The 22,769-nt window shown below is 40.8% G+C and overlaps 1 protein-coding gene across 7 annotated transcripts in view; it reads left to right on the forward strand.

The window, feature by feature from the left end:
- The first annotated feature begins 21,586 nt into the window (after nt 1-21,586).
- The window catches only part of NBEAL1 (neurobeachin like 1), a 180,892-nt gene continuing 179,709 nt past the window's right edge, over nt 21,587-22,769 (forward strand). For 4 of the 7 annotated variants that reach the window (XM_067026592.1, XM_067026598.1, XM_067026596.1 and 1 more), the window contains exon 1: nt 21,831-21,963. The gene's annotated coding sequence lies outside the window, so the exon portion shown is untranslated. Of the gene's footprint in view, nt 21,701-21,830; nt 21,973-22,103; nt 22,504-22,769 lie in introns of those variants that run through there. The other 3 variants (XM_067026594.1, XM_067026595.1, XM_067026593.1) reach the window with 3 other exon arrangements.

Below are 22,769 nucleotides of genomic sequence, written 5' to 3' on the forward strand. Positions count from 1 at the left end.
GTCTCAAAGTAATTTTTGATTGTACATCTGGTCATGTCTTCATGAGAATTAAATATGATAATTTAAAGGCTTTTCTAATTTGAAATGATATTTCACTTTTGTTAAGATTAACATTTTTTATTAGTGAGGTGTTTTTCAAATATTTCTTGTGTGAAATATCAATTTTCTTCACTAGACCATTTTTATATTGCAATCTACTTTTTTAAAAAAATCAATTTTGGGGGGCTTCCCTGGTGGCGCAGTGGTTGAGAGTGCGCCTGCCGATGCAGGGGACGCGGGTTCATGCCCCGGTCCGCGAAGATCCCACATGCCGCGGAGCGGCTGGGCCCGTGAGCCATGGCCGCTGAGCCTGGGCGTCCGGAGCCTGTGCTCTGCAACGGGAGAGGCCACAACAGTGAGAGGCCCGAATAACACAAAAACAAAAAACAAAAACAAACAAAAATCAATTTTTGTTGGCCTTTTTAAAACATTTTTGTGGAATTGTTTGGTGTTTTTTTTTTGTGCTAGTTGAGTAACACATAAATATTCTAGTTGTAAAAGATTCAAACAATATAGAAATATGCATAGCAAATGACTCCCTCTTGACACCTTTCCTTATAGATTACCTCTGTCAACAGCATTTTTTAGTATATTATTCCTATTCTCATTCTATTAATATGTACATGTCTCCATATTCTTTAAATATACATAATTATACATGAATATGGATCTTGTAATACCTACTGTTCAGCATCTTAGTTTCTTCACCTAATATTATGTCTTCCAGAGCTTACTTTTCCCCTCACAGCATAAAAAGCTCCTTCCCATTATACACATAACACATAATCATTATAAAAAATTTGATTAAGACATGAAAGATGTTTTAAAACAATAAAGATCACCTGAAATTAGTTTGGAAATAAATACCATTAATCATTTGATAACCATTCTTTCATGCATCTCTTAATACATTTTACATTACTGATGTTTATTCTGACAACAACTGGTATACTACAATTCACTTCTGGCACTAACCATCCAGAGTTAGCACAGACCACACAAATTAAAGGGCATGGTCCCCAATAAGACACCAGTCAAAAGTGGGATCTTTAGGTCACCTGCACTTCCAGATGCCTACAAATCTGAGATGATCCCATGACCCCTTTAGGTTTGATAATTTCCTAGAATGACTCAGAACTCAAGAAAGCACTGTGCTTACAATTCGTTTTATCAGAAAGGATACAAATCAGGAATAGCCAAATAAAAGACATATAAGGTAAGATTTGGGAGGGTCTTGAATACAGAAGTTCCATGCCTTCTCTCCACGGAATCAGGGCACTTCACCCTCCCATCACATCAATGTATTCAACCAAGAAGCACCACTGAGCTTCGTTTTCAGAGCATTTATTGGGGTTTCATTACATAGAAGCGATTGATTACATCATTGGCCTGTGATTGAAGTCATTCTCCAGCCTTCCTCTCTTTCCCAGAGGTCAGGAGGTTGGCCTGTATCAGATGGCTCAAAGCCCAACCTTCTAATCATGTGGTTGGTCTTTCCTGCTTGACCAGCCCTGATCCAGAAGCTATCTAGGGGCCCACCTCTGTGCGTTACCTCATTTACATAAACTCTGGTGTGATTGGAAGGGCTCAGATAACAAAGACACTCCTCTTGTGAAATTCTAGAATTTAGATTGATTCCCAGGAACCAGAGACAAAGGTGAGTCAGATTCTTTATTATACAGTAGTGCCATATATTGTTTGCTTTTTACTGTGGATGCTTATTTTGGTCTCAGATTTCTTACCATTTTGATTACCATTATCTTAGCATTACCAAGTCTGTCTCATTTTTCCCTAAGGTTATTGTATAAAACACAACATATTTTATGTATTAAATGTATTACATCTGTCTATAAATAGTTATTTTTCTGTGTTTCTAGTTTGCCTTCTAATTTAATAACTTCTATGTTTAGACAGTCCTTCTCCAAAAACTAGACAGCAGATAAATATTTATCTAAAATTTCTTGTACCTTAAGTCTTTTTATTCATATATTGAAATTATTTTGGTGCAGATGATAAGTAAAGTTTAAATGGATTTTTTTTTCAAGTAACCAGTTCTCCCACACAATGAAATTAATTTTTCGTTTTTTAAATTCATCTTGAAAGGGATGGGTGGGTTGTAAGGAATGGGGAATTTGGTATATTATGAGGAAGGTATTCTTATCCTCATTTTTTAGATGAAGACACGGAGGTTCAAGGAGGTTAAATAATTTTTCCCAGGTCATCTGGAAAGGGCAGAATTGTCCCTCTGAATACAAAGCCTTAAAAGGGGCACTTAGGGCTTTCCTGGTGGCACAGTGGTTAAGAATCTGCCTGCCAATGCAGGGGACATGGGTTCGAGCCCTGATCTGGGAAGATCCCACGTGCCGCGGAGCAACTAAGCCCTTGCGACACAGCTACTGAGCCTGCACTCTAGAGCCCGCGAGCCACAGCTACTGGAGCCCATGCTCTGCAACAAGAGAAGCCACCGCAATGAGAAGCCCACACACCACAACGAAGAGTAGCTCCCGCTCCCCACAACTAGAGAAAGCCTGTGGGCAGCAATGAAGACCCAATGCAGCCAAAAATAAAATCAATAAATTAAAAAGGGGGGGGCACTTAAATAGCCTATATTGAAATCACATGTAAGTACCAAGTGACTTAGTGGGTAAAGAAGATTATAAAATTATTTGTTCTGTTATGAAAATTGAAAATTAAGTGGAACAGAGAAGAAAATCTAGTCCTGACGCTGGAAAATGACATTAAGCATAAATCTGGATCCCCAAGCACAAGATAAATTACCCTTGTGTTGATCAACTTAAATTAATATGGAGGAACTGTACTTTGAATTTTGATTTTTTCCCAGGCTGGTGATTTGTGGTATGGTACTGTCTTCTGACGCTGGGCAATGGCAGTGAGCCTCAGCTCCCAATCAGCCATGTAGTCGCAAGGGTAAACAACTGCCATGCTTACAAACATTCTGTACCCATACAACCATCTGTTTTTCATTTCCAGTACAGTATTCAATACATTACATGAGGTATTTAACACTTTATTATAAAATAAGCTTTGTGTTAGATGATTTTGTCCAACTAAAGGCTAATGTTACTGTTCTGAGCACAGCTTAAGGTAGGCTGGCTAAGCTGTGCAGTCTGGTAGGTTAGGTGTATCAAATGTATTTTTGATTTACAATATTTTCAATTTATGATGGTTTTATCGGGACATAACCCCATTGTAAGTCAAGGAAGATCTGTACTGTTGTTGAATCATACGAAAATGACTAAAAACGTTTGCTAAATTTAGGGGGTATGTTTATGATGGTCCAACTTATAAGTTTTGTGGTACATAGAAAATTCATGCTAGGAAGTCTAAAGGGGCCTATTAAAAAGATAATCAGCCATCTTCCAGAGCAGCTTAAATTCAGAGATACCTATATAATAAAAGACTATTCAGTGACACATGCTGTGCATTAACACAGAAGACTGAAAGAAGTGATTTTAAATAGAGGTCCCAAATTGAAGATTTGATTGGTGATCAAGTGGCTTAACATAGGCAAGTCCACGTATTGTTCTTTAGGGTGAGTAGTGTGAATTCTTTTGTTTAATGATGGTAATGATGACTATTGAATTTTAGGAGGAAGTCAACTAGTTGCTAAAAAAATATCAGTGGGAAAGTTTCCTTTCTTTTTTTCTCAACTTTTCAGTGTTAGGGCACTTTGCGAAACATGTATAGTTGCCCCTTGATGAACTTGGGGGTGGAGGTGGTTAGGGGCAAACCTAATAGGTCAAAAATTCGAGAATAACTTACAAGTTGGCCCTACATATCTGCCCTTCGCACATGGGCGGATTCAACCAACTGGCAGATTGTGTAGGGCTACAGAAGTATTTATTGGGGAAAAAAATGTATGTATAAGTGGACCTACCCAGTTCAAACCTGTATTGTTCTAGGGTCAATGGTATACTTAAAACACTAGAATATTCTTTTTTTTTTTTTTTTTTTTTGTGGCCTCTCCCGTTGCGGAGCACAGGCTCCGGACGCGCAGGCTCAGCGGCCATGGCTCACAGGCTTAGTTGCTCCGCGGCATGTGGGATCTTCCCGGACCAGGGCACGAACCCGTGTCTCCTGCATCGGCAGGCGGATTCTCAACCACTGTGCCACCAGGGAAGCCCAAAACACTAGAATATTAAACTGAAAGGAAGGAGCAAATAATTCAGATGAATAAAGCAGTTAAGTTTTCATAGATACAAAGCAAACGAATAAGACACTATTTTGTGAAACATCAGCATTCACTGTATTTACTAAGTAATACATTTACCTCTAAATGTATTTACTACTAAATGTAACACTGCATACATTATAAAAATTGACTACTCCTACTACTCTTCCATGCAGTATAAAAATTTGCTCTAGGGATTCCCTGGTGGCACAGTGGTTGAGAGTCGTCAGCCTGCCGATGCAGGGGACGCGGGTTCGTGCCCCGGTCCGGGAGGATCCCACATGCCGCGGAGCGATTGGGCCCGTGAGCCATGGCCGCTGAGCCTGCGCGTCCGGAGCCTGTGCTCCGCAGCGGGAGAGGCCACAACAGTGAGAGGCCTTCGTACCGAAAAAAAAAAAAAAAAAAAAAAAAAAAAATTTGCTCTAGAATCTGATTTTCTACATTAATCTTACCTTTAGACAGTGTTATATTTGATTAATGCCTTATAGTAGTAGTACAGTAGTAGTAGTAATGATGATAACAACAAAGTAATACCTTGCAAAGTGTTGTATAGTCTGTAGAAAAACCCATTATATATACAATATCTCAACTGATCTTCATATTTCCCTCACGAGATAGGATTTTTAAATAAATTTTTATTTATTTACTTTTAGTTGCATTCCGTCTTTGTTGCTGCACGTGGGCTTTCTCTAGTTGCAGCGAGCGGGGGCTACTCTTTGTTGCGGTGCACGGGCTTCTCATTGTGGTGGCTTCTCTTGTTGGGGCACGCGGGCTCCAGAGCCCAGGCTCAGTAGTTGTGGTGCACAGGCTTAGTTGCTCCGTGGCATGTGTGGGATCTTTCCAGATCAGGGCTTGCACCCATGTCCCCTGCATTGGCAGGCGGATTCTTAACCACTGTGTCACCAGGGAAGTTCCAAGATAGTTAGGATTTATTATTCACTTTATTTCTAAATGTTTTCACATGTTGCTTAACTTCAAAAAATTTCTGTGATAGAACCAAGTCTAAGTATTATTTTTCTATTTTATAGCTGAGGACACCAAATTGTAGGGAATGTGACATTTTTTGTATTGTGAAATCATTTTGAGCTGAAATTATATAGTAGACATGATCATTTGAAAGTAGCCTTCTGATACTTAGCTGAGTAATTTTAAAATTTGAGATTAGATAAGCCACAACCATTAAATCTTGGGATTCTTAAATTTCTTTACTTTTCCTAGCTTTGCAATAATTCTCACAATTCAGGGCTGAAAGCATTTATTTTAAACAGAAAATGAGCAGAAATGAACTGAATCACTTGTTATGAAAGAGGAATTATGTTTACTTATGAAGAATTTTCTGGACTTTGTACATAGTTAAAAAAGCAAATGCACAGTGAATGACAATATGTTTAATAATTTGATTTTCTAATAATGTATATGGAGCTTACAGTACAACCTTTAGTGCTTTGAAAAGTCATTTAAAAGGAAGAATTACATAATACCTTGCTACCTAGCAGCATGCACCTTCTATTTAACTTGTCTGCCCTGCCCTTCCCCAAGTTATGCAGCATTTGGACTATCAACAATGGTGGAAAATAAAGGTGTTCATTTAACATATGTTTACTTAACTTAGTTCCAAAATATGATAATAATTAGCATTTATTGAATGCCAGATGCTGTCTTTTTATCAGTTAATTCTCACAACTGGCCTGGGTATTATTATTATGTTTAATTTATTTATCTTATTTATTTTTATTTTTGGCTGTGTTGGGTCTTCGTTGCAGTGCACAGGCTTCTCATTGCGGTGGTTTCTCTTGTTGTGGAGCACGGGCTCTTGGAACGTGGACTTCAGTAGTTGTGGCATGCAGGCTTCAGTAATTGTGGTGCATGGGCTCAGTAGTTGTGGCCCGCGTGCTCTAGAGCACAGGCTCAGTAGTGGTGGCGCACAGGCTTAGTTGCACCGTGGCATGTGGGATCTTCCCAGACCAGGGCTCAAACCCGTGTTCCCTGCATTGGCAGGTGGATTCTTAACCACTGCACCACCAGGGAAGCCCTGGCCTGGGTATTACTATCCCAATTTTATGGAAGAGAAGTAAACTCAGAGAGATACAGCGAGGAAGCCAAAAACTGAAGCTCTAAACCTAAGATTTTTTTACTCCAGTCTGTGTTATAGCCAGATTTAACCCCAAATTAAACAATTCATGAACTATCAAAATTCACCATAAGAAAGAGTAAGCTTCCTGCCAATCTAGAGAATTACCATCTATAAATTAAATGGTGATCCTTCAGATAAGGGACTGTAGGATATGCATTAATATATTAATGTGGGAACTAATTTTTTTCCAGCATAGTATTAACATTTTAATTTTATTTTCCAACCCACCTTGATCTTTGAAATCCCTGGCAACAAAATATTTCATTAAAAAGATGTTATAGGGACTCCCCTGGTGATTCAGTGGTTAAGACTCCATGCTCCCAATGCAGGGGCCAGGGTTCTACCCCTGGTCAGGGAACTAGATCCCACATGCATGCCGCAACTAAGAGCCCACATGCTGCAACTAAGACACAGCACAGCCAAATAAATAAATATATATATTTTTTAAAAAGATGTTATAAAGATGTAGTAAATAGAAGGACAGTCTTTAAGGAACCTTGTCCCTGAGCTATTATCTTAGACTTTTATATACCAAATAGTTTAGAGGATATTTGATTGGAAAGGAAGATTACATTCTGTTGTTCATACACATTTGGAGCTCTTTAGATTTCAGATCTTCTCTAGTATGCCAAGAGTTTACATTATAAATGGATGTTGAATTTTGTCACATATTGCATATACTGAGATGATTATATGATTTTTCTCCCTTAGTTTTGTAAATTGGTGAAATACATAAATTCATATTCAAATGGTACAGGTCGTATATACCTTCTGGTACACGTGCACAGTTTCTCAAGCCTATATATACAAAGTAGCTGTTGGGTCATTGAATATTCATATTTTTATTTTTACCAGATAGTGCCAAACTGATTTCCAAACTGATTGTACCAAAATATACTCTCACTAAGAGTGTGTGATAATACCAGTTGTTTCATATCTTCAACAGTACTTTTGACAGTTAGACTTTATTATTTTTGTGAAGTGATAAGTATATGGTGTTTTTTTAAATTGTGGATTTAATTTGCATTTCCTTAATTGCAAATGGTTTTGAGTATCTTTTTAATATTTGTTAGCCATTTGTATTTCCCTTCCTGTGAATGACCAATTCAAATATTTTGCCCATTTAAAAAGTTTTAGGCCAGTGGCTGACAGCTGCCAAGCTGTGAGCTTCTTCTCTCCCGTGGAGGCAGGGACTCCTGAATATATTTGAAAACTGAACAGTTTCAGCGAAGCTGAAACATCCTCTCTTCCCAGGGACACAAATCCAACTTAGCTGAGCCAAAGCAGATGACACATTTTTGGATGATTTTCCTGGATTTTCCAGATAGAAAATCATACCTGGGACTTCCCTGATGGTGCAGTGGTTAAGAATCTGCCTGCCAGTGCAGGGGACACGGGTTCGAGCCCTGGTCCAGGAAGCTCCCACATGCTTTGGAGCAACTAAGCCCATACGACACAACTACTGAGCCTGTGCCCTAGAACCTGCAAGCCACAACTACTGAAGCCTGTGTGCCACAGGTACTGAAGCCCATGCACCTAGAGCCCGTGCCCCGCAGCAAGAGAAGCCACCACAATGAGAAGCCTGCGCACCGCAATGAAGAATAGCCCCTGCTCGCCACAACTAGAGAAAGCCCGCACACAGCAACGCAGACCCAGCACAGCCAAAAATAAAATAAATAAATTTAATAAAAAAGAAAATCATACCTGGATAGAACCTCCATAACAGTCTAAAATAGTAGCAATTGCTTGCATTCTTGTTCATTATATTAACGAGAATGCCTTTCCTTTTTCAGTTAAGGTAGGGTGTGGGCTGTGTGTTTGTGATAGCTGTTCTTGATGATGGAAAGGGATTACTTTCTAGTTCTATGGAAATTTTTTCAATAGCTTAACCTTAAAAAATCAGGAATGTAGATTTTAATTGAAAACTTTTCAACATCAGAGAATCTTTGTGTTTTTTTCTCCTTAACCTACTAATAGGTTAATTGATTTCGTGATTTTAAGCCATCCTTGTATTCCTAAATAATCCTTTTTTTTTTTTTTTTTTTTGTGGTACGCGGGCCTCTCGCTGTTGTGGCCTCTCCCGTTGCGGAGCACAGGCTCTGGACGCGCAGGCTCAGCGGCCATGGCTCACGGGCCCAGCCGCTCCGCGGCATGTGGGATCTTCCCGGACCGGGGCACGAACCCGTGTCCCCTGCATCGGCAGGCAGATTCTCAACCACTGCGCCACCAGGGAAGCCCCTAAATAATCCTATTGGTCACAGTGTATTCTTCTTTTACTAAACTATCAAAAAAAATAAATTTTTTAAAATAAAAATTTTTGGATAGTCTGTATTACTTATTTGTTAGGACTCTTCATCTATTCCGAATAATTTAATGTATATTCCAAATAAAATATGTATTGCAAATACATTTTCCCATTCCACGACGTCTTTTTACTCTCTCTATGGTGCTTTTGAGGAACAAGCTTTCTTAATCTTAATGTAGTTAAAGTTATCATATTTTTCCCTCGTGGGTAGTGCTTTTTGTTTCTTCTTTAGGAAATCACCATAAGGAAGCCTAATTGAACCCATGCAGTTTGACTGTGTGGTATGTTTTGACTGGTGTTACTTTGACAGTCCAGCTGAAGTCCCAAACAACAGTCAACATCAACCACCAGACATATAAATGAAGATGTCTCTAGATTATTTCAGCCCTCATCCATTAAGTCACTCCTAGCCTCTGAGTTTTCCAGCTGAGGCCCCAGACACTGTGGAGCAGAGACAAGCTTCTTTCCTCTGCCCAAATTCCTGGTCCATAGAATCTGTGAGTTCAATAAAATGGTTGTTTTATATCACTAAGTTTGTTTTTTTTTTTTAAATTAATTTATTTATTTTTGGCTGTGTTGGGTCTTCATTGCTGTATGTGGGTTTTCCCTAGTTGCGGAGAGTGAGGGCTACTCTTTGTTGTGGTGCGTGGGTTTCTCCTGGCGGTGGCTTCTCTTGTTGTGGAGCACAGGCTTTAGGTGCACAGGCTTCAGTAGTTGTGGCTCGTGGGCTCTAGAGCACAGGCTCACTAGTTGTGGCACATGGGCTTAGTTGCTCTGCGTTATGTGGGATCTTCCTGGACCAGGGATGGAACCTGTATCCCCTGTGTTGGCAAGCGGATTCTTAACCACGGCGCCACCAGGGAGGTCCCCTATCACTAAGTTTTGAGGTGGTTTGTTTTACAGGAATTATGGAATAAGACTATGGCCTTCTAAGACCTTTTAGAAGAATGTTGTGACAAGTGCAACTTAATAGTTTTTCATCTCTGGAGATACTGATATTAAAAGACAATCAAACCAAGTTTAGTCATCCAGATGATGGCAGGAGTAGGGTAGTGGCAGACTGAAAGTTGTCCACTCCAAATCCATTTTTCCGTAGTATTAGCTAGACACATGGATTCCTAGTAAGAAAGAATATTTTCCTCTATCCTTTCTAGTTGGATGTAGCCATTGACTAAAGTCCTGCCCATAGAATATGGGAAGTGACATGCAACTTCCATGTCACTTGCACAAAAGGAAATGGCCCTTCATTTCCACTTTTCCTCCCTTCCTGTGAGCTGGTTGACAAGGACAACATTCTAGGGGTTGGAAGAGCAATGAGAAGGGGAGAACTGGATCATTTAATCTCATTGTGTAATGGAGTTGCCCTTCCACTGGACAGCTTACCTACTTTTAGATTGCTCTAAGAGAAAGATTTACAATTCCTGTCTTATTTAATCCACTGTATTTTGTGGTATCTGTGTTGCATTAGCTTAATTCTCCCATTAACTTACACAGGTAAAGAACAGGAATGGAGAGACAGTCTAGGAAGTGGGCAGGGTTGGCAATTACCAAGACATCACTTTAAAGCAAAAGCTGTAAAGGGTGGATCAAGAACCTGAAAGGGAAAGGAAGTTGCTGTTTTCATTATGCATATACTGACTCACCTGGTCACTCAGGTATCTGAAATTTGGAATTGCTTCCATAGCTTCTGTTATTTTTAATAGCTATTACAACTGCCTGATAAGAAATAAAGTGTATTATGTATAAAATATTAAATAAAATGTCTGTAATTTGGCTTTTAGAATTTCTTGCCTTTTTATCATAATCTAGTCAAGTAGAATAAGTTGCTTCTCTCTCTCTCGGTCTCTCTCTCCCCCTGCCTCTCCCTCTCATGACGAACTATATGTAAGGTAAAAATTACCATTTTAACCCATTCCTGAGTGTACAGTTTATTGCCATTCAGTACATTCACACTGTTGTGCAATCATCACCACTCTCCATCTCCAGAACTTTTCATCATGTCATACTGCAACTCAACCATTAAATAATATTTCCCATCCTACACCAGATCTGAGCCAGCATTCAGGACCCCTTGTGAGCTAGTTACAACCTATATCTTCCCAGCCTCATCTCCTTCCTTCTTCCACCCAAGATAGACTGCTCGTGGTTTCCTCAAAATTTGGGGGAGAATTTCCTCAGGAGTCAAGCTTTTTTAAAAAATAAATTTATTTATTTATTTTTATTTATTTATTTTTGGCTGCACTGGGTCTTCGTTGCTGTGTGCGGGCTTTCTCTAGTTGAGACAAGCAGGAGCTACTCTTTGTTGTGGTGCACGGGCTTCTCATTGCAGTGTCTTTTCTTGTTGCAGAGCACAGCCTCTAGGCATGTGGGCTTCAGTAGTTATGGCATGCGGGCTCAGTAGTTGTGGCTTGTGGGCTCTAGAGCGCAGGCTCGGTAGTTGTGGTGTACGGGCTTAGTTGCTCTGCAGCATTGGGATCTTCCCCGACCAGGGCTCGAACCTGCGTCCCCTGCATTGGTGGGTGGATTCTTAACCACTGCACCACCAGGGAAGCCCCCAAGAGTCAAGCTTTTACCTAAGGCATTCTTTTTTCAGAATTCTCCTCCTCTTCTTTCGGGACACCCGAATTCTAACATTCCTTCACGGCTTTGCTCAAGTACCACTCTCTACTAGAAGCCTGCTTTAATCGTAGTAATTATTTGGCAGTATCTCCCCGCAACTCTCCCCATTAAATGTACCTTTACCTCAGTAAGAATTCCCCTTATTCTTTTCTTTCCCCCTTTCTTTATCTTATGCTTTAGATCTGCAGTCCTGAGTACCAAAAGGTTGTTAGAGAGATGGGTATCCAAGTAGAAAGTACATGGGTGTTAAAATCAGATATTGCTAATTGGTATGAATTTTGCCTCTCTTTTTTGCTAGCTACCTGTGTGACCTTGGGCCAGTTCCTTAAACTTTCTGAACCACAGTTATCTAATCTGTAAAATGAAGAGAATTCTATTTGCCTTGAAATGTTAGTTTGAGAATTAGAGATAAAAGATGTAAAGCACATAGTACTGTGTGCATAATAGGTGCTCAACAAACAATTATTATGCATTCCTTGATTTTTGGTCTTAATTCTGGTGATAGCCACCAATAGGCAGCCCTGTCTTGAGTTAATTTGCAGTTTTTTTTGTTTGTTTTGTTTTTTGGTGTTTTTTTTGGCCGTGCCGCACAGCTTGTGGTATCTTAGTTCCCTGACCAGGGATTGAACCCAGGCCCTGACAGTGAAAGCACTGAGTCCTAACCACTGGACTGCCAGGGAATTCCCTAATTTGTAGTTTTAAAACTGGATCACATTCTTGAAGTTCTCATTGTACTATTAAGTTGGACCTACCTTGCCTCTTTTGGGGGTCCTAAAGGACACCTTATGTACCTAGGAAATCCTGGGAACCAGAGGTTCTCAACTGGGGATGGTTTTGCCCCCAGTTTTTGTCCCCAGGATATTTGGCGTTGTCTGGAGACCTTTTTGGTTGTCACAACTGGAAGACAGTACTGGCATTTATTGGGTGGATGCCAGATGCTCCTAAGCATTCTACAATGCACAATAAAGCTCCCCAGAACAAAAAAAGTATCTAGTACAAAATGTCAATAGTGCTGAGGTTGAGAAAACTTGCTCAAAATTCATCAACCTTTGGACTCTGAAAGGTGGCACACAATATAGTCAAAAAAGCCTAGAATTAAGGAGTTCTGGGTTTTAGTTCTAGTTCTGTCAACCATAAGCAGTATGCTACAGGGCTGGTCAACTCCTCTAGACATCAATTTATTTTTTATAAGTTTTTAAAAAATTTATTTATTTTATTTGTTTTTGGCCACATTGGGTCTTTGTTGCTGCATTCAGGCTTTCTCTAGTTGCAGCGAGTGGGGGCTACTCTACGTTGTGTTGTGTGGGCTTCTCATTGCAGTGGCTTCTCTTGTAGCTGAGCATGGGCTGTAGGCGCGCAGGCTTCAGTAGTTGTGGTGCATGGGTTCAGTAGTTGTGGTGCACGGGCTTAGTTGCTCTGCAGCACGTGAGATCTTCCCGGATGAACTCATGGGGTCGAACTCATGTCCCCTGCACTGGCAAGCAGATTCTTAACCACTGCGCCACCAGGAAAGTCCCTCAATTTATTTTTAATAAATTGTCATTTAACTTATTTATCTCTCCTCTGTGTTTCCTACAATGAAAATTAGCTCTAGAGCTGCACTGTCCAATACAGTAGCCATTAGCTACATGTGTCTAAGTTAAAAGTAAATAAAACTAAAAATTCATTTCTCAGTTGCACAAGTCACATTTCTATTGTTCAATGGTTGCATAAGGCTAGTGGCTACTGTACTAAACAGCACAGATGTGGAACATTTCCATCATGGCATAAATTTCTATTGGACAGTGCTGGTCTAGAGGCTTGGTTTGATTCAGATTCAGGCCTTGATTCTTTAATATTTAAAATGAAGATATTGAATTACATGATCTCTGTGGTAACTTCCAGTTTTCTAGTTCTGTGATTCTAAAGGAGAATACATAAGGTAATTAACTTTAATAAAAGAATCTGTAAATGGGTAAAAAATTTTAGAAACACCCATATTCGAGTCCGTGTGATCAGAATCAGAGTGTTTGCATTAGCATGTCTGACTATAGTTTGTTTGTTTCTTTTGCGGTACTCGAGCCTCTCACTGTTGTGGCCTCTCCCGTTGCGGAGCAAGGCTCCGGACGCGCAGCCTCAGCGGCCATGGCTCACGGGCCCAGCCACTCCGCGGCACGTGGGATCCTCCCGGACCAGGGCATGAACCCGCGTCCCCTGCATCGGCAGGCGGACTCTCAACCACTGCGCCACCAGGGAAGCCCTCTGACTATAGTTTAGACAACTGTGTGGTACCTTCTGAAAAGGTATGGATAAGACTTCTAGTTTTGGGTTCAGCATGTAAGGATCTTGAAAGTTACCACTCGGTCCTAACAAGTAAAGAGTTGAACAAACTGAAAGGTCAACAATTCTTCTTAGCTCCATCAGAAATGTGAGGTCACAGGGCAAACCACTACCCGCAAAACTGCAGCGACAGACAGGTGAATACAGAGAACCAAACCTTACCAGAACAGAAACCCTGAGCAGAATCCTCCATAGGAATCCATACTGGCGTAGGAGAAACTTACCTGTAATTGACGAAACACTGGAGGCTCAGAGTAGAGTGAACAAGTATGAGAGTTAAAAACTCCAGGCAGGCAGGCAGACAGGCAGGAAGGAGGGGGCTTCCCTGGTGGCGCAGTGGTTGAGAGTTTGTCTGCCAATGCAGAGGACACGGGTTCGTGCCCCGGTCTGGGAGGATCCCGCATGCCTCGGTAGCGGCCGGGGCCGTGAGCCATAGCCGCTGAGCCTGCGCATCTGGAAGGTCAGTCAGGTTCTCACAGTAAACATTGGAGAAGAATCCCCTCATGTTTCTGACAGAGGGAGGGGGAAAAAGAACCATTTTCGAATAAGCAGAGCATTCTGTTCTTTTCAACAAGTCTGCCACCAAGAGAAACTATTTTACCAGAGCTGAAATTATTGGGGTTTTTATCAGAGCCTAGCTGATTTGGGGGAAGGGAAATACCCAACTGCAATATGCTGAGCCATCCTGTCCCACCTAAGCAGGGGAAAAACTGAGAAGCATTTGTGAAGTACACAGGTCAGAGGCATAGTCTCATTAAAAAGACTGAGACCTAATCCCAGGACTATAGAAAGCTTCCCCTCCCCTAACACATTACTGCCATATTACTAAAGGTTTCTTTAATTGCAGTTCCTTTGTCCAGTATATCATGTCTGGCTATCAGAAATTATAGAGCATACTAAAATGCAAAAAACACAATTTGAAGAGACAGAGCAAGCATCCGAACTAGACTTATATATGGCAGGGATGTTGAGAATTATCATACAGAAAACTTAAAACAATTATGATTAATATGCTAACAGCTTTAGTAAATAAAGTAGACAGCATGCAAGAAGAGATGGGCAATGTAAACAGAGATGGAAATTCTAAGAAAGAATAAAAAAGAAATGCTACAGATCAAAAACACTGAAACAGAAATGAAGCCTTTGATGAACTCATTATTAGACTGAACACAGATGAGAAGAGAATATTTGAGCTTGAGATATGTAAGTAAAAACTTCCAAAATGGAAAAACAAAAAGAAGAAAAGACTGAAAAAAAAACAAAAACAGAACAGAATATCCAAGAACTGTGGGACAACTACAAAAGATATAATATGTGTGTAATGGGAATATCAGAAAGAAATGAAAGAAAGGAACAGAAGTAATATTTGAAGCAATAAATACTGAGAATTTCCCCAAAGTAATGACAGACACCAAGGCACAGATTTAGGAATCTCAAAGAACACCAAGCAAGATAAATGCAAAAAAAAAAAAAAAAAAAAAAAAAGCTACACCTGGGCATATCATATTCAAAATTAGAAAATCAAAGATATTGGGCTTCCCTGGTGGCGCAGTGGTTGAGAATCCGCCTGCCGATGCAGGAGACGCGGGTTCGTGCCCTGGTCCGGGAGGGTCCCACATGCCGCGGAGCAACTAAGCCCGTGAGCCATGGCCGCTGGGCCTGCGCGTCCGGAGCCTGTGCTCCGCGACGGGAGAGGCCACAACAGTGAGAGGCCCGCATACCACAAAAACAAAACCAAAAAAAAAAAAAAAAAAGAAAATCAAAGATAAAGGAAAATATTGAAAGAAGTCAGAGAGGAAAAAACCTTTCCTATAGAGGAACAAAGATAAAAAATTAAATCTGACTTCTCTTCAGAAACCATTCAAGCAAGTAGAATGGAGTGAAATATTTAAAGTGTTGAGAGAGTGGACTTCCCTGGCGGTGCAGTGGTTAAGAATCCGCCTGCCAATGCAGGGGACACAGGTTTGAGTCCCAGTCCCAGAAGATCCCACATGCCAAGGAGCAACTAAGCTCGCAAGCCACAACAACTGAGCCTGTGCTCTAGAGCCTGCAAGCCACAACTACGGAAGACCATGCGCCTAGAGCCCGTGCTCTGCAACAAGAGAAGCCACCACAATGAGAAGCCCTCACAACAAAACGAAGAGTAGCCCCTGCTTGCCACAACTAGAGAAAGACCATGTGCAGCAATGAAGACCCAACGCAGCCAAAAATAAAAAAGAAAAAGTGTTGAGAGAAAAAACACGAACCTGGAATTCTGTACCCCATGAAATTATTCTTCAGAAGTGAAGAGGAAATAAAGACTTTCTTAGACAAACAAAAATTGAGGGAAATTGTTGCCAGTAGATCTGCCTTGCAAGAAACCTTCTTCAGAGAGAAGGAAAACAATATAGATCAGATACTTGGATCTACTTAAAGAAAGGAAACATCAGAGAAAGAATAAGTGAAAGTAAAATAAAAATGTTTATTTTTCTTAATTGATCTAACAGACGATTGTTCAAAATAATAATAACAACAATATGTTCATTATGTATGCTTATGTGTGTATATGCATATGTTTACTTACATATAGTGAAATGACTGAGAATAATGATACAGGGACAAGGGGGAGGAATTAAGAATATTTTATTATAAAGTTCTTGCACTGCCTTTGAAGAAGTACAGGGTTTTTTGAAAGTGGAATTTGATTAGTCGTAAAAGTATTTTGCAAACTCTAGGGCAACCACAAAGTAAAAAAAGAAGTACAACCCATGCTGAGAAAGGAGAGGAAATGGCATTATAAATGCTCCCTTAAAACCATAAAAGGAAGAAAAAATTAGAACAAAGAACAAGGGCAATGAATAGAAAACAGTAACAAATGTAGTAAATATTAATCCAACTGTATCAATAATCATTTTAAACATTAATGCTCTAAATACACTATATAAATGGCAGAGATTGTTGAGCAGGTCAAAAAACAAGGCCCAGCTATATGTAGTCTACAAGAAACCCACTTTAAAGACACATATAGATTAAAAGTAAATGGATGGAGAAAGATAAAACATGCTAACACTAATAAAAAGAAAGCAGAAATAGCTATATTAATTTCAGACAGAGTGGACATCAGAGCAAGGAAAATTATCAAGGATAAAGTGGGGCATTATAATGATAAAGGGGTCAGTTTTCCAAGAAGACATAACAATTCTTAATGTGTATGCACTTACTAAGGGAGCATCAAAGTACCTGAAGAAAAACTGATAGAGAACTGCGAGGAGAAATAGATGAATCCATTATTATAGTTGGAGACTCCATTATATCAGAAATAGATCCAGGGCAGACATAAAGAAATAGTTGAATTCAACAGCACCATCAGTCATACTGGATATAGCTGACATCCATGTTCCTTCATCCAACAATAGCAGAATACACATTCTCAAGCTCACATGGACCATTCACCAAGATAGACCACATTCTTGGCTCTAAAACACACCTTAACAAATTTAGAAGACTAGAAATTATACAGTGTCTGCTCTCAGACCACAGTGGAATTAAACTAGAAATCAGTAACAGAAAGGTAGCTTGAAAAAATCCTGAAATATTTGGAGACTAAACAACACACTTCTAAATAACTCATGGTCAAAGAGGTAATCTCATGAGAAGGTAAAACATTTTGAACTAAATGAAAATGAAAATACAACTTGTTGAAACTTGTGAGATGCAGCGAATGGAGTGCTTAGAGGGAAATTTACAGCATTGAATGCGTATATTGGAAAAGAAGGAAGATCTAAAATCAATCATCTAAACTTCCACCTTAGGAAACTAGAAAAAGAAGAGCAAGAATATTGAATATTCAATATTTCAATATTGAAAATCAACAAAACCAAAAGCTAGTTTTTTGGAAAAGATCAATAAACTCGATAAGCCTCTAGCCTTGCTAACCAAAAAGGTATGGATTGAAGGGAAATGGACAGGACAGAATTAATGAAAGGGGAGGTTGAAAAGCAAAAATTTGTTCATGTGCCTCCAACCCTGTCCAAGGGAAAACTTTGTTCTCTTTAGCACAATTAAGTATCTGCTTCAGTTGGCAGATTACCATCGTGGGAATGATTGCATGTGGGTTATTATACAAGATGTCACTACCCATCCAGTTAATTTAATTAATTTAACTTGCTCTGAATCAAGATAAAAAAAGCAATCCTGAGATTATACTTTACCTCCTTATGTATTCTTTCTATGGCAAAATAATGCCCTGAGAGACATGAATATTCCCGTTATCTTGGCAGATGTAATTTTCATTGTTAATCAATTTAGTAACATTTCAAGGCTATATCTGGTGAGGGGAGCTGAAAGTCCTAACTCTGCCATCAGATTCAAAACTATTTGAGCACAGAACCATCTAGTGGATTTAGGCAGGGCTATTTCAGTTCTTGAGTATGCCTTTTACCATGAAAAGCTGGTCAGAAACATGATTTTAGATAACAAGGCCATATTATTTAAGAAGGCTGCTGAGTAACAGTCTTATTAAGAAAATGTATTCACCTGAGGTTTGTTAGGAGAAAGGTAGCTAGAAAGACACTGGAGGAGGGACACCTAGTGTTGAAGGACCCACTGACAAAATAAGCTTTTCCCCCCCACTCCTGGGAGCCCTCAGAAGCCTCAGCAGAGGAAGACTGTTGGCATCTATATGCAGCAGAATTTAACAGACTCAAGAGGGGCCTGGGTCCCACACTTATAGTGTGAGGATAATGGGGACATTGGAGAGGAACAGCTTAAAGATTGGGTGCATAGAAAACCAAGAATTGAAAGAGCTAAGGGAACTGGGGATTGCCCAGGAGACACATTTTATTTAAGTCTATGCTGAGAGTAACTGCTTGTTTCCTTTTATGTGGTATAAGGAAAGGAATTAACTAAAAAAAGACATAACTCCTGATCTCCCCCTGACTCCATCTTTGGGAGACTTGAAACCTTCAGCAAAAGAACTGCTTAATCCTCCACTGCAATTCAGTGTGTATTTTGTCTGAGGGAAAAAGGAAAGGAGAAATTAGACTTGGATAATCCTCATTCACAGAAGTTTGATGGGTACCAACCTATCCATTATTGAAATTATTAGATGGAAAAGAGAATCAACCAGCAGATTCCTCAGAGACAATATGTTCCTTGACTTTCTCTTCTTCAGTTCATAGCTAGAGACCTATAGGACAGAAAGGAGGGAACTGCCACACAGGTTACATATATTAGTCCTTTGTGAGTTAACTAGGGGAAGTCAGTGCCCTGGATTCTCCTTACTGGTGGCAAAACTGAGGCCTGTCCCTATGATGCAGACCCTAAAACAAAATACTACCTTCCTTTGTATCCCAGTAGGAACAGCCATGAGTCATCCCAGATGATGTATTTATCTCTTCCTGGCTCTAACAGCAATAATGTCATGCTTGAGGATTCAATACCTACATGTAGCAAATTGGCTTGGTTTTGTGTCACATACTATATCTCTTCGATATCTGTGTCACTAGTCACAAGGGGAAGGTGAAGAAGATGAGAGTAGATGGATGCAAACCTATCAGTACTTCTCCAAAACAAAGCAAAATACATCTTCTGTTAACTCTGGGAACTTTAATGCTCAGAAGTGTGGTCTGTGGATCAGCAGCATTGGTGCCACTTGGGAGTTTGGCAGACCGCTGACCCACTGAATCCCAGACCTACTCAATCAAAATCAGCATTTTACCAAGAACCCTAGGTGATTTGTATGCACTTGAAAGTTTGAGAAGCAACATGTACAACAATGTTATCACCTTTGTTTGTGAACATGTTTATTATTTTCGGTATAATTTATAACTTGATTAAATTTATGTTTTATAGTGCTATTCTTATGATGAATCCAACATGCTGTAAACTAACAGTTTTTAGTGGGAGGAAAACTGGAGGTGGAATAAGTACAGAGACATGTAGTGAAATAGGCAATTTATTTCATTATATAGTATGCAAATGTTTATTGAGCTCCTACTGTGTATAAGACACTATACAAAGACCTGAGAGCAAAGTCTCTGTTTTCATGGTGCTTAATTTTACCAGAGGGAAGCTCACAATAAACAAATAAATTATATGTCATCTGATAAATACTATAGTGAAAAACAGATTAAGGGAGAAAAGGGGATGCTACTTTCTAAAGAAATGTCAGGGAATGCTTCACAGATGTCTTTGTCTGCCTGGGCTGCTATAATAATACCACAGACTGGGTAGCTTATAATCAGAAATTTCTTTCTCATAGATCTGGAGGCTGGAAGTCCAAGATTAGGGTGCTAGCATGGTTGGGTGAATGCCTTCTTCCAGGTCCCAGACTTCTGTATCCTCACATGGCATAAAGGGTTAGGGAATTCTGTGAAATCTGTTTTATAAGAGCAGTAATCCCATTCATGAGTGCTCCTCCCTCATGACCTAAGCACTTGCCAAAGGCCCCACCTCCTAATACTACGTATCACCTTGGTGGGTAGGATGTCGACATACGAATTTCGGGAAGACACAAACATTCAGACTATAGCAACGGACAAGGTGATTCTTGAGCAGAGACTTGAAGATTGTGTGTGGACATTTGGGGAAACAGCACTCTAGGTAGAGGGACAGCTCATGTAAAATCCCTGAGACTGGAGTGTGCTTTGTGAATGTGAGGAGCAGCAAGGAAGCCATGTGTCTGGATGATACAACGGAAGGCCAGAATAATACTGTAGTTGGAGAAGTTAGAGAGGGAAGTGTGGAAGGAAAACACAGGTCCTTGCTGGCCCTTTTAAGAGGGATGCGAAACCAATGGAGGGTTTTTAGCAAAGGAGTGACATCTTATTTCTACGTTAAAAGATCACTCTCGTTGCTATGTTGAGAAGAATCCATAGGTGGGGAAAGTGCATAGGCAGAGGCAGGGAGACACATTGGAAGGCTACTGCAATAATCCAGAAAAGATTTAGTGGTAACTCACATCAGGGTGGTAGTGGTTGTGGTGGTGGTGCAGAAAAATGGTTAGAGCCCAGATATATTTTGAAGATATAGCTGAAAGGATTAGATTGAATGTGAGGTATAAAAGAAAGATGGCAAGGATACTTCCTAGATTCTTGAGACTGAGCAGCTAGGAGATGGAGCTGCTAATTACTAAAATGGGGGACGCTGCAGCAAGAGTAATTTCTCCCCCTCCCTTCCCCAAAGTTTTCACATATTAAGTTTCACAAGCCTGCTAAAGAACCAAGAAGAGATCTTCAAAAGGCCTAATTTGCAAACAACTACTTTAAATTAGTGTCAACTCTGCCACCTTGGGATGAAAGCAGCTATTAATAGTGAAGGAATGGGCATGGCTGGGTTCCAACAAACTTTACAACACTGGAACTTGAATTTCATCTAGTTTTCGCACATCATAAAATATTCTTATTTTGATTTTTGTTAAGTTGCAAGCAGGATGGTCTGCAAAACCTAAAATATTTACTGACTCTTTACAGTTTGTCAGCTGCTGGTATTGATGAAACAAGATGGGACATTAACGACGGTATATAGGATTTCATTATACTAGTTTACTTTTGTCTATACTTGTCATTTTTCACAATAAAAGGTTTTTAAAATGTTGAGGTGTACTAATCTCAAGAGTCTTCCCCTCTCGTTAAACATCCCCCCTCCAAAGTTGCCTATAGCTAGTAAATGCTGCCGTTTTCCTTTTGTTTCTTTTCTTGTAAGAGCTAGACCCTTTTGAAGCCTTTAGTGGTAAAATAAGCCCTTTGCACTTGACACCCGGCGACAGCGAAAGTATGAGGCACAAACACGATTAAGGGAAAGGATTTTTGCAGGGGTGTGGGAGCAGCTGTCCGTTCTCACTATACACTCCCACGACCAATCTCCTTTTTACAAAAAAATCAAAATGAAATCCCCATTAGTTATCACGCTACGGTTCTCTGCCCTCAGATGACTCGCGGAAATGACGCCATCAGCCGAACGCTGTCCGCTAGTCCGCAGCAGCGGCGGTGGGTAGACGTAAGCACGTCGGTCCTCCTACGCGTCTACCTCGGGCAAGACTGGAGCACTCCGCCGGGCGCCGCCGCGCACCGCCGCCGGGTCTTCAAGAGCCGCGTTGACTGCGACTGCGCAGGTATGCAGGGGCGCGGCTTCAGACCGTCCCGCCCCTTCCCTGCCTTCCGACCAATGATAAGCTACTGCCCTGGGGCGGGGAAATCCTTAGAGGCCGGAATCATTAGCCGTGAGGACAGCCCCGCCCCTGTCTCCTCCCAGCCCCGCCTCCCTCTCCCGCCCTCTTGCCTAGCTGCGGGGTGATACGGGGCTTGAGCTTGGGAAGGGGGTGAGGGAAGCAAGTTAGACGTCGGCCTGGCGGCGGCGGCACCACAACCGTCCAATGTGAGAGCGGTGAGGGGGAGCGGGTCGTAGGGAAGAGGGGGCCGCGTGGCAGAAATGGGAGGGCTCCGGGTGCTTGGTGGTGAACGCGCAGTAGAATGAGGGGCGGCCGTGAGGGGGCGAGGTTGACCCGGGTGTGTCCCGGTGCGGTCGGGAGGGCGTGGATAGCGGGTCGGGGGACGCCAAGCTCGCTTTGCCCCCTGTCCAAAGCTTCACTTGGCAGCTTGGCACGTCTTAAGTTTGCCTCCCTTTCGGTTGTCTGGGATGCGAGGAGGAAATTTAAAGGTCCCCCAAAATATTTGGAGGCTTTCCCGGGGTGTTTTCCTTGCCGGTGCGTGCTCCTTTCTTCTTACTGGATGGAGAGGTACAGAGGCCAGGTGGGTAGGTCGACTTTCACTCTCTGAGGATTGTCCAAACAAACCAGGAATTCTTCACCCTCCTCCCCACGCCCTGCCCTGCAACACACGACAAACATTCCCAACAAGTTTGAAGAAGCAGACTAGAGAATTCTGAGGGATTCTATGTCTTTGAAATATGTCAGTAGTAAGTGTACTTTTTCTATGTTTATAGAAAATGTATGAATGGGAACGGCGTTTTTTCTGTTTATTATCATTGGACACATTTTTTTGTTATGAGTACTCATCTTTGAGTTCTGCCCAAGAGGATTCTGACTTTGTGTTGATGTGATATATTGTATTAGCTGTGATATTTTCCTGAAACACAAGTTTCTAGAGTTGTAAAAGCTTAGCCGGTTGTTGGTGGGAAGTGAGGTAGATAAATCTTTAGTTCTGATAAACCTATAATTATTA

The sequence above is a fragment of the Kogia breviceps genome, chromosome 2, assembly GCF_026419965.1.
Source record: "Kogia breviceps isolate mKogBre1 chromosome 2, mKogBre1 haplotype 1, whole genome shotgun sequence".
Taxonomy (NCBI): domain Eukaryota; kingdom Metazoa; phylum Chordata; class Mammalia; order Artiodactyla; family Physeteridae; genus Kogia; species Kogia breviceps.